This window comes from Harpegnathos saltator, unplaced genomic scaffold (genome assembly GCF_003227715.2).
Source record: "Harpegnathos saltator strain DR-91 unplaced genomic scaffold, Hsal_v8.6 scaffold433, whole genome shotgun sequence".
NCBI classification, from domain to species: domain Eukaryota; kingdom Metazoa; phylum Arthropoda; class Insecta; order Hymenoptera; family Formicidae; genus Harpegnathos; species Harpegnathos saltator.
In genome coordinates, this window is record NW_020230243.1 from 853 (window position 1) to 14649 (window position 13797).

At 33.8% G+C, this 13797-nt stretch overlaps 2 pseudogenes; both read right to left on the bottom strand.

The window, feature by feature from the left end:
* Nucleotides 1-259: 259 nt before the first annotated feature.
* On the bottom strand, nucleotides 260-898 carry LOC112589219 (uncharacterized; annotated as a pseudogene).
* Nucleotides 899-9261: 8363 nt separating this feature from the next.
* On the bottom strand, nucleotides 9262-10549 carry LOC109504128 (uncharacterized; annotated as a pseudogene).
* Between the last annotated feature and the right edge of the window lie 3248 nt (nucleotides 10550-13797).

The window sequence follows — 13797 nt, forward strand, 5'->3', positions numbered from 1 at the left end:
CATTGTCGTGTTGCAGAATGACGCCCTTTCTGTTGACAATCGCCGGGATACTTTTCGATAAAGATTTGTTCACTCGATCCAATTTGTTCACAATAAAGGTCTGCATTAACAGTTTGTCCAAGTTTCAGCACTTCAAAGTGAACAATTCCGCGAATACTCCACCAAACACACAGAAGCGCCTTTTTGGATGTAAACCCGGCTTCGCATACTTCGTGTGATCGTTTGAAGAGAGCCACTGCCTTTTGCGTTTTTTTGATTATCATATAGGACCCATTTTCGTCTCCATGATCAAACGATCAAAAAAACGGTTCTGTATGGTGGCGTTGAAGCAATACGTTGCATATGATGGATCGGTTGGCTTTGTTTCTCTTCGGACAGATATGGGGGACCCAAACACCTGCTTTGCTTATTTTTCCAATCTGCGTAAATGTTTCTGGATGGTCGACCAAGGTTGGTTAAGGGTGTTTGACAGTTCCTCGATTGTTTGACATGGATTTGCTTCCACTTTTGCCCTTAGCATGTCGTTGTCTAATGTTGTTGGTCTTCCTGATCGATAGGAGTCAGAGAGATCAAAATTACGGATCTGAACTTTGGAAAACCATCTTTGGCATTTACGAACGTCTAATGCACTTGGATAAACATCGCAAATGTTTTTGGTCGCAACTGTTGCGTTACTACCCTTGCGAAACTCAAAAAGCATACAATGCCGAATATGCCTCTCTGGTATTTGGCTAGCCATTTCACCCCAAATTACAAAAAAAGAGTTTAATATTGAATTATTAGAAGTGAACAAGTCACAATAACCTTAAAATGACTTTGGCACGCGCTTCGAGATACACAATGAGCTGACAAATGACAATCAAATATCGACATGCGCAGAAACGACATTACTTTCCGGTCCCCCTAATATATTAAATCGATATACAAAATTGCTTTAAGAAAAAATTTATATAGAAAAATATCATATAATAAGAAAAAGTTATATAAGAAAATATATAAGAAAGTATATAAGAAAAAGTCAGTCTGTTTAAGAACAAACTATATAATTTGAAAATTATTGTTTTCTAGAATAACTATTTTATAAATTATTCTAATATTTGGTAAACAAAGTTAATCATATGTCTTTGTTTATTTTAAAGAAACGGCAAAGATAAACATATATTTAACTGTTTGCTTACCAAACATCTGGAATTTACTTTTAAAGATATTGATATTAGAAAAGCAAAATAATTCATAAAAATGTATTTCTTTTTAAATTCTATTTAAAAAGTTATATTACTAGTTAAATAAAGTTAATTTAAGACAAATAGCTTTTAGCATTGTAATAGTACATGAAAAGAAATACATTCGTCTAAAACAGAGGTCAGCAAGCAAATACAACTTTTGATCAACTTTCAGAAGGAACATTCTCTTTTTGATGTTCCTCTTATCTTCTCGCTGGACGAGCTACCTATAAGTCGCAGGAAAGGAGCTCAATCTTCGAATATCGTGCTATGAAGCCCATAAAAAAGAGAAAAATAAAAGAAAACCTGTGAATTATAGCATGATATATAGAGATCACGCTTTTGAATCTCGAACGATTTGTAGAACGTCGAACAAGACAAGAGGAATATCAGAAAGCGGAACAATGATGGTCATTTTGTAAACGAGACCATAGCTGATAGCAAGGGAGAAGACATATAACAGACAAAAAATGGGGTATGAGCATCCTTTCTCTCTCCCTCCCTCCCTCCCTCACTCTCTCCTTCTCTCCCCTCCATCTCTCCCACCCTCTCTCTCTCGCTTCCTCCCTCTATCCCTCCCTATCCCCCCTCCCCCTCTCTCTCTCTCCCTCTCTCTCTCACTCTCTCTCTTCATTTACTACGGCCTCGTCGACAATGGCATCAAGTTTAGAAGTCTCTCGAAAATCAACTGAAAATTATATCATTTACTAACCACTGATCTAAAACTCTCAATAATGAATACAAATACAAAATTTGAAGTAATAAAATATTGCATAAAATAAAAAAAGCAAAGACTTCAGAACTTAGAAAATTAAATAACTAAAATATATCATTAAATTATAAATCCGTAGGAAAACATTCATATATATTCTATTATATATATATAATAGAATATATATGAATATATATAATAATGATATATATATCATTATTATATATACTGAATGTATGAAATATTGAATGTATGGAAATGTTACGTCCTGTAGATTTAATTAGTAAAAATTCTTTCCTCTCGCGGATTTATATTCTCCTAATATAACTATAATAGGAATATATACATATATAAATATAAATTAGGAAACAGACCCATCTGGCGAACAGCCGTCGCGCCAAATGAAAGGCGATTCGGGAAAATTCCATAACAGGAAACAATGCCCTGTTGTAAAAACCTATACCTGGGTAGTGTTCGCCAAGTGTGTCCGTCGTCCCAGCTATAAAAACTTGAAACTCCGCGCTAATAAACCTTCAGTGAAACAAAGCAACTCAGAGCATTCTTGCTCTAAAACTTGAAACTCACATCTTCCCAATCCAAAACCATATGTGCCCAATCAGTCAACCAACAAAGCCTACTTCACTGATAGTCGTAAAATCTGATCCCAGCCTTTGATTTACGGCATTTTGATTTTTCCAGCCGTCCACTTGTATACATTTCTCTATCTCAAGAACCCACCACCTCTACGCTTGTCGCGCCTAACTCATTCAGCCAATCATATATCCACCTAAAACTATGAGACACTCACGCTCCACCCTTTAGCCCTTCCATATTCATATCTCCAAAAACTAACTGTCTCCTCCCACGATGTCTTTTAACTTTGCTAATGGCTGAGACTTTTTCCCACTAAGACCAATCCACCCCTTCCTCAAAGGCCATCTCTCTACCCACCCTGATAGCTTCTGCCTCCGATTATCACTATAAAAACCGCGGTAATCCGCCTCCGCGGACACTTCTACTTCAACTTCTACCGTTACTTCTATTCTGAGAAACAGAAAGAGCAGATTCACATAGATTCTAGATTCAAAAATCAGACTTGTAAAAACACGTCCTTAGACTCAAATTCGTCTTCGGTTTTGTCTCGGCACTACATATACTTTTACGTCCTCTGTCTTATTTTTTTTTTGGGGACAAAAATAAAAATTTAGAATCAGTGCTGTTGTGCCATAATTGAACAATTGGAAGGGAGTCGCACAACCCATCCCAACCTACAGAGCAGGAGCCGCCTATCAACCGTTATATCTTGTTCATTTCTCGCATCCCAGGATTCACCAGTAAGTTACATTTTCTTTGCTTACTAACTCTTTACTCATATTCCTTCCTTTTTTTTTATTTCCTCCTTCTTTCACTTCTCATACACACACATACACATACACAGTCATTCATCAATTGTATTAAACCGCGCCGTAATTCATTTTGTTATTATACTCATTTTAATAAATCTGTTTATATTTCATTCTTTTTCCAATTAATTTCAAAATCACATATACCCTTCCAACAGTCAACTCATGGTCCTATCCCCGGTAAAGGGATTCGCGTCCCTGACCGAAAAAACGGACCGCTCGTCGTACGTCGGTGCCCGAGTAAAGGGACCCGTCGGGTCCCTGACCCGTTCACTGACACGCGTGTACGAACGAGGTTCGCCTTACTCGCGAACGAAAGGGTTGCGTTCCTCCTCTAGGACGTAACAGAAAACACAATTAAACCAAGATAATTAAACCAACAAAAAATTAGAAAAATGCTAGTGAAATAATCTATTATTAATTCCAATCATAAAGATAGAAAGATAAAAATGAAAGCATACGAGACAGGTATACAAAACATAAAATAACATTTTTATAATGAAGAATATAACATTACAAAAAGACAGCAATATTTAATTATATCAATGCTGCAAATTAACTGCAATTGTATTTCGGGCAAACTATTCCTCTACTACCACTTCAGGCTTGACGACTAAGTCGCCGGTCGCATATGAAGTGTTTTGCTTCAGGAAAGTCTCCATATAAAAAATGTGTTAGAATTATATTTTTCGTCAAATAATCATTAATATTTTATCATAACTATTTTTAAAATTATATCATAAATATTTTTCTTGCACAATATTCTTATTTTCATAAAATAATTAAATAATTGAATGTGATATATTCATATGCAATTAATTTTCAACACTGAATTACATCAATAAAGTTCTAAAAACATACTTACCAAAGTATGAAGTTAATTGTGGAAGTATGAGGTTAATTGTGGAAAATATTCATACGTTATAAATATAACTTTTCCAATTACTAAAACTGTGCTGCAATAAAATATTTAGATTAATTTAAATATATACAATTTTTATAATATTTATAATATTTATAAATACTTAATAATTTAATATTTATATAACTCAATATAACTCATAATGATCCAGTAAATATAATATTCTAACACAAGTATATAAAGATTTTACAAACTCACTGAGTTAACAATATATAAGAATAGCAAATTGCTATTTTTATATAACTTTATCTTTATTTTATTATCTTTGCATGTAAACAAGTTAAAAAAAATTTCATGAATATCTATTTTGGGACAGTTGAATATTTAATATATGCTGAAAATAGTATCTATTTTCAAACTGCAACTGAAATATAAATTACATTATATTTAACTAACTGAAAGTAAAAATAATGTGAGATAAAAATTCTTGTATATTGTGCAAAGGCAAGATTGTCTAGCCAATGAGTGATGCAAAATAGAGTTATATTGCTGACATTTATATGACATATTACTGAAATGTAAGTCGTTATACACAAAAATCTATTCTTGAATCTTGTATACTGTAGTTATCATGATAAAACCGGGATTGTTAAGGGTTAAAAATATATAAAGAGTTCGCCTATAACAATCCAAGTTTTATCATAATAACTATAGTGAAATTTATAAACATTTACATATAACAATTTACATCTCAGTAATATGTGTGTGTTTCAAATCACTGGTAGGATAAAAAAAGCTAGCAATTGCACAAGATACAACACTTACATTATGTATCTTACTTTTTTATGTAACTTACGTTTTTCGTAATTTTTAATTCTAACCTGTTTCAACGTAATTTTTAATTCTAACCTTTTCCTTAAAAACAGTATTTATCGATTTTTTGAATTTATGGACGATTCTCTTTTACTTATTAATAAACAATCTCTAAAACAATAACAAGATATTAATGATATTCCCAAGCAATGAGAAAGTCCGAAAAACCACGCAGAGACGTCCAACAACTATACGTCTTTGAACGTCTTTACGACATTTTACGATATTTTTACTGGCTCGATTCGTGATTAATATAAAATAGTATATATTTATAAGATTATTATACGTATATACGTACGTCAAATTAGTCTGAATGGAAAGTCCAGGATAAGGCGTATACATTCATAAAATAAGAATTGAACCAATTCATCAAAATATATTATGCAATTTGCGTGATCATGAAACACAAAACGTGATTATGAAACACAAAATATTAGTGTTGTATGCAAAAATGTAATTATAAAAGTTAATTTAGGTTAAAGAAAAAATATTTATGTGTGGAGAAAACAACTCGTGAGAAGTAAAAAGGAATGATGAGGAACGACACCAAACAACACACGTCTGATACAAATGACAATTAACCTCTGAAGTTCGATATACCGGAAACGAACACAATGCTGGGGAATTGAGCCTGCGCACCGGAAATGTTTGTCGCGCGACCGAGTAGACGTATCCATAAAGAATATCAAGGACCTTATTTTTGAAAATATGTGAAAAATATCGCACTCATGAATGTAGCAAATTTATTGGTCGAGAATTATGATATCTAGTGATACTCGTGAAATGTATACACAATATTTTTCGAGAATAGGGTCTCTATATGAAATTAAATTATTCGGTAAAAGTAATAAATGTCATTAATGATTTCAATAAAAAATATTAAATGAAATTTTTCACTTTTATCACGAGCTTATACTAAAAAAAAGTTTTATGATCAATGTTCTGATTATGAATATGGGCCAAAATCATGCGAAAATCGATAAACGATTAGATGTCGCTTAAATTTTTTTCACAATATCTGAAAAATATAATGTCAAAATCCTATCATTATTCAGCTGATAAATATGTAGTACTGTATTTATATCAATATAAGATGTATTGACTCGATTAAGTATGATATCAACTGTATACCCATACGGAACAACATATTTAATGGACATTCATTAGATGCCTCATAGAGATTTAATATCTAATGAAAGTTGAAGACATCGTCTACATTAAAGCTTTAAGAAATTAACCAATCATAATTGACTATTATAAGAATGCTTTTAGGAAAAATTACTTTACGATTCCAATTAATGAAAAGTTACTTATAGTTAACTGTAAGTAATTTATAATTAACTATAAGTAACTTTATATAATTATAAGTAACTTTAAGTTAATTTTAACATCTTAAAGTAATTTTTTCTAAGGGTAATGCAATAGAATTAGTCAATTTCTTAAAGCTTAAATCTTAAAACTCTATTGTAAACTGAGGCTAATAGATAGTTGTTCAGTATGGGTACTTAATAGATCATTCATTAATTGGTATTCACTTGGTGAATTGTCGAAGAATAGATTATCGACAATTGATTGATTCCTACATGAATATCTTCTAAATATCATATTAAAAATGATATTTAAAGATGTTAAATCGTCTGTTGATATTAACACAATGACAAATTTATTTTTTGCTGACTTCAAATTCATTTACTACAGTCACATAATAATGCATCTAATTGTATTCCTTTGTGGTAAGATATGCAAAATTGAAACCATACAATAACAAAAATTAATATGGTAATATTATGTTATGAGTACATGGAAAGAAATCTGTATCTTGCTTAATATTACAAGGACATTAAATAGATGTTGTGATGGTTGAAGAATTTTATAGTTCAAATAACAAGTCTTGCAGCTTTTCAGAATCGTATATATATGTATCTCATGTCTCCCGTTACATTGTTCGACATCGCTCGTGTCTCTCTCGCCATGAACTAAAGAACTTATATCTAGTGAGCGTACCTAACACTAGGGAGTCTCTAGTGCTGTTTTTACAGTGCCATCTAACCATGACAGATGTTTATATCCACAATGGATATTCTGTAGATATGGATATATGGATATCAAGTGGATGTCTAATAGATATCCATAGTGGATACTCTATGGACATGGATATATGGATACCAAGTGGATATCTAATAGATATCCACAGTGGATACTCTATGGACATGGATATATGGATACCAAGTGGATATTTAATAGATATCTACAGTGGATACTCTATGGACATGGATATATGGATACGAAGTAGATATCTAATAGATATTCACAGTTGGATATTCTATGGATATGGATATATGGATACCAAGAGGATGTCTAATAGATATTAATAGTGGAAATTCTGTGGACATGGATGTATGGATATCGAGTGGATATCTAGTAGATATCCATTGTGGATATGGACATAATATGGATAAGTAGATATCCATTAGATATCTATTAAATATTTTGTTCCGTGTGGGATCGCGAAATGTCTGTGAAATCATTTTATGGCAAATATGGAATTTCATGATTTTATTAGGTGCGCAACTAAGTTCCCGCTGTTTTTCAAGAGATGGCTCCAGTAGTAAATACTGGTCGATTGTGACATAACCAAAACGTCATGAACCAAGCTTAGACATATGGTAAACAAACCGCTTTGACACATTAGTGATTTTGTTTCTGCGTCATATACTTTTGGTTGTGTGAAAAGGTCTGATTTTGTGCCAAATAATCGTCATTTGCGGGAAGTGTTGCTTTTCTTCTTTCATTCGAAGAAAACGGCGGCTGAAGCGTATCGAGAACTCCAAAAAGTTTACGGAGATGCTGCTCTAAGTGAAACAACGTGCCGTGATTGGTTCCGTCGCTTCAAAGACGGTGATTTCGATGTTGACGACCGTTCGCGTGAAGGAAGGCCAAAAACCTTCGAAGACGCTGAATTGGAGGCATTGCTCGATGAGGATCCGTGCCAAACGCAAAAAGAGCTTGCTTCAGCATTAGGAGTTACCCGCCAAGCCATTTCCAAGCGATTGCATGCGTTGGGAATGATTCAAAAACAAGGAACTTGGGTTCCTTATGATTTGAAGCCAAGAGACGTTGAGCGTCGTTTTTTCGCCTGTGAACAACTGCTCCAGCGGCAAAAAAGGAAGGGATTTCTTCATCGCATCGTTACGGGTGATGAAAAATGGATTCATTACAGCAACCCAAAGAGAACAAAATCATGGGGACTGCCCGGTCATGCTTCTACGTTGTCGGCTCGGCCGAATATTCACGCTGCGAAGGTTTTGCTGTGTATTTGGTGGGACCAGGGCGGTGTTATTTATTATGAGCTGTTGAAACCGAACGAAACCATCACTGGGGAACGGTATCGAACTCAATTGATGCGATTGAGCCGAGCACTGCGCGAAAAGCGGCCACAATACGAGCAGAGGCACGAAAAAGTGATTCTACAACATGACAACGCTCGGCCTCATGTTGCCAAACCCGTTAAAACCTACTTAGAAACGCTCAAATGGGAAGTCCTACCCCACCCGCCATATTCCCCAGATATTGCGCCGTCCGATTATTACTTGTTCCGTTCGATGGCACATGGTCTGGCTAATCAGCTGTTCCGCTCATATGAAGACATCTCAAAATGGCTTGATTCGTGGATAGCCTCAAAAGACGAACACTTCTACCGTGACGGTATTCGAGCTCTGCCAGAAAGATGGGAAAAAGTTGTCGCTAGCGATGGGCAATATTTTGAATGATTCATTTGTAACCATTTTTTCACAATAAAGTTGCATTTTCATCAAAAAAACAGCGAGAACTTAGTTGCGCACCTATTACAGTAAATAAATTAGCTTTAATTTTTTGTATCATTTATTACCATTCAATCGAAGCTTACTTTCTCAAGTTTAATCTTGCCAATTGTTAATTTGTCAACATTTACTAAATGTGTGCGTACTTTTTTACATATTAAAAAATCAATTTTCCAGTCTAGTATTGTTACAAATAGAACTTACTTTATGGAGGTATAATGAAAAAAAATTGTTATTATAAGTCTATTTCTTTTTTGTGTTTTCAGTAAGCCAATTGAACATTCTACTATCATGCGTGTGCTACAAAGCGCTCTACTAAAATAGGTTTACTCGACTGTTAAATGTCCATTATCCCGATAAGGAACCGTTACATGGTTTTGTACAATATAAGGTGAGTATTGTAATAAATGTGTATTTTGTGGAAAATATTTTTCATTAGATCTCTGTTGTAGCACTGAGTACTTCAATACATGCATATCGTGTACTGATCCAGGAAGCCCAGCATAACAGTAGATGAACTCTAGTTTATCATTGCCAACTACCTGAAAAATTTAGAAACAATAAGTAAATAGACAATGTAAGTATTATTCTAATCTTCATCATATTTATGTTCAATTAAATTGTAACTGGATAGGGTGGACACCTTTACGATTTATACATGATTATAGATCACCTTTTGGAGACGCAATATTTATGTATTATCCATCCACTGCATCAATTACTTCAAGAATTCCATAACGTTCTTCAATTCTCTGAGCAGTTTCAATATAGCAGATGGCCACTGAATAAAGTAAGTTTGTTAATTACAAATGACTTTTACAACACGTTTTACTGCTCACTATGCAGTTGCCTTTCCAATTTCCAAATTTTATAGTAACGTATATGCTTTAATTAAACAATATTTACAAATTACAATGCTTTATAATATTTAAAAAATTTTCAAAATAAACAAATAGTTTGTTTACCTGAATGAATGTTGAGTACTAAGAACATATATTGCAACATATAATTGTTTCTCTGGATCTATTGTTACATTTCCTTGCATATTTTCTAAGTCACCTCTTATTAAACAATAAATATTCAAAAGTAGAACAATGTAACTTTTAAAATAAAATTGTTAATCACAATAATGTAAACTGTAACATGTTAATATAGAAGTAAAAGTACGTACCTAAAATTTTCTTTAAATTGTTGATCATTATATTTTATTATTACATTTTCTATAACATTTATTATAACATTTATTATAACATTTTGTATTCGAGGAATTGTATTATTACGATTATTTCTATCAACCCAGATAGCACACGGACGTCCACTGGACGTCCGTTATATGTCCATTTTTTTTACAAAAGACGTCCATAGGACGTACGTTTGTCACAACTTCGGACGTCTATCGGACATGAACGTCCGATGGACGTACATCGGACGTCCTACATGTCCGATGTCCAAATAAGGACATCCTTGTTACGTCAAATTTATGTCCACGGACGTAAATCGGACATACAGACATAAATTGGACGTGAAACGTACATCCATTGGATGTCCGGTGCTATCTGGGAACAACATCGTCATTGGCATCTAAATCACTGTCATTGCTACTTCGTTATTATTTCGTCTAATGCAATAAGAAGAATTAACTTTTGAAGATCCATAATATTCTACTTTCCTTCTTATCATACAAATATTATTCAGCCTTGTTTTTTATTGTTTTTATTTTTGTTTTATTATACCTCCATAAAGTAAGTTAAATTTCGAATAAATTTGACTGAAATAATGGATTTTAATTTGTAAAAAAAGTACACACACATTTAATCAATTTATACAAATTTATTATCGATAAGATTATTGAATAGCATTAAAAAATATACTAAAAATTAAAGCTAATTTATTTACTGTCATAAAATCATTAAATTACAACAAAATTTATGAAAAGGTATTTTAAAAAATCAATAAAAATATGCATTTTTTAAAGAATAGTATTACAAATGTTACCATTATAAAACTATTGTAATTAGATTTTCTTACAAAAACTGTTCAATTGCATTACAAAAATATATAATTGCATTATAAATGTATTTGTGCAATGCAGTTTTTTAGCAAATTTTACAAACTATAAGTTTGGAACAACATATAGAATAAGCAAAGTTAGTTAAACTTTCGTATGATTTGTCTATACGTAAGTAACTTTTATTTATACTACGTATCCATCACAGACTCTGTTATCACAGAAAAATATTCATCACTTTTTATCTGATTTATCTTTACTTAAAAAAATTCTATGTTTCGTTGAGTTAAATGATCAACACACTAAATTATGCTGAATGTATAATTTTTTGAATTTTTATATCGTCTGAAAAAATCATTGCTTTACATAAATATCGAGCCATATAATTACTTACGGAATTATTTCTAATGTATCATTAAAAGTAATAAAATATGAAAATGAGCAACTTCTTATTATAAGCATAAATAATTGAAATTTATATTAGGTGCGCAACTAAGTTCTCGCTGTTTTTTTGATGAAAATGCAACTTTATTGTGAAAAAATGGTTACAAATGAATCATTCAAAATATTGCCCATCGCTAGCGACAACTTTTTCCCATCTTTCTGGCAGAGCTCGAATACCGTCACGGTAGAAGTGTTCGTCTTTTGAGGCTATCCACGAATCAAGCCATTTTGAGATGTCTTCATATGAGCGGAACAGCTGATTAGCCAGACCATGTGCCATCGAACGGAACAAGTAATAATCGGACGGCGCAATATCTGGGGAATATGGCGGGTGGGGTAGGACTTCCCATTTGAGCGTTTCTAAGTAGGTTTTAACGGGTTTGGCAACATGAGGCCGAGCGTTGTCATGTTGTAGAATCACTTTTTCGTGCCTCTGCTCGTATTGTGGCCGCTTTTCGCGCAGTGCTCGGCTCAATCGCATCAATTGAGTTCGATACCGTTCCCCAGTGATGGTTTCGTTCGGTTTCAACAGCTCATAATAAATAACACCGCCCTGGTCCCACCAAATACACAGCAAAACCTTCGCAGCGTGAATATTCGGCCGAGCCGACGACGTAGAAGCATGACCGGGCAGTCCCCATGATTTTGTTCTCTTTGGGTTGCTGTAATGAATCCATTTTTCATCACCCGTAACGATGCGATGAAGAAATCCCTTCCTTTTTTGCCGCTGGAGCAGTTGTTCACAGGCGAAAAAACGACGCTCAACGTCTCTTGGCTTCAAATCATAAGGAACCCAAGTTCCTTGTTTTTGAATCATTCCCAACGCATGCAATCGCTTGGAAATGGCTTGGCGGGTAACTCCTAATGCTGAAGCAAGCTCTTTTTGCGTTTGGCACGGATCCTCATCGAGCAATGCCTCCAATTCAGCGTCTTCGAAGGTTTTTGGCCTTCCTTCACGCGAACGGTCGTCAACATCGAAATCACCGTCTTTGAAGCGACGGAACCAATCACGGCACGTTGTTTCACTTAGAGCAGCATCTCCGTAAACTTTTTGGAGTTCTCGATACGCTTCAGCCGCCGTTTTCTTCGAATGAAAGAAGAAAAGCAACACTTCCCGCAAATGACGATTATTTGGCACAAAATCAGACCTTTTCACACAACCAAAAGTATATGACGCAGAAACAAAATCACTAATGTGTCAAAGCGGTTTGTTTACCATATGTCTAAGCTTGGTTCATGACGTTTTGGTTATGTCACAATCGACCAGTATTTACTACTGGAGCCATCTCTTGAAAAACAGCGGGAACTTAGTTGCGCACTTAATATAATTTTGACAAAATATACCTAATATAAAATAAACATATTGAACAATTTATAAAATGTAAATGTATTCATTCTACTTATTTTTAAATGATTTATGAATCTGCTGTCAAGATTGCTATGTTTTTAATGAATTATTGAGAGCTTCTAACTTTTTTTCTCTATATTGCGTAGTTGTTTCATTTATCTTGTAAACATTCTGATTACCTCGTTTTCTTATGCGTCATGCATTAATGCTCATAATCAGTCCTTATATTCAAGGTCTCCTTAAATTTATCTTTGAATGCTCTACGGATTATTCTATTACTTGTGAAGCATCTGACAATAAACTTATAAAAGCTTTTAATATTAGGTCTGATTATGAATACGGGCATAAAGTCTGAAATGGTCGTGATGTCACTTACAATGGTAATCGCGATAATGGTCGCAAGATTATTGCATAAATTGCTGGCTTCGTTAAAACTTGTAATTAATTCTTAATTTTCATATTAATACAGCTATTACACTTGGTGTCACAATGCCAGGCAAATGTACGCACTAAGCTTGTCATTATGTTCACAAATAGCGTTGCGACCAACATTACGATCATTATAGAATACTTTTTATATGCTATGCCGAAGAAATGTGCTTCCCGTTTTAAGTTGGTTTCATCAACGCACCTGAATTTAATTGATCGATTAAATACAGTTCTTTCGTTGGAATAGACTAGTGCGAGTAGTCTGCTTCAATGGAAAAGTTGAATTTAATCGACCGATGAAATTTACTTGCTTTGATGACATCGGTTTTGCATTTTGCGCATATTTTTTAACTTCTCTTGTTGCTACACAGCGATACGTTGTCATGGAAATTGTTTTTACGTATAAGCTTGTACGCATGCGTAACCGACTTTTCAGTCAATTAAAAATTTTGACTTAAGCCTTTTGCACAATGCTAGGCAACAGAAATAGACCAATCACAATCGATTATTCTTGTAATAGTCGATTGTGATTGGTCTATTTTTATTCTTATTGCCTGTTCTTTGACATTGTGCAAAAGGGGCCTTGTGTACAGAGAGAATCCATATGAAACAAATGACTACTCCAGCCGTTACTTCCGCCACTTCGTTTTATCCACGTGCGATACTCTCGTGCA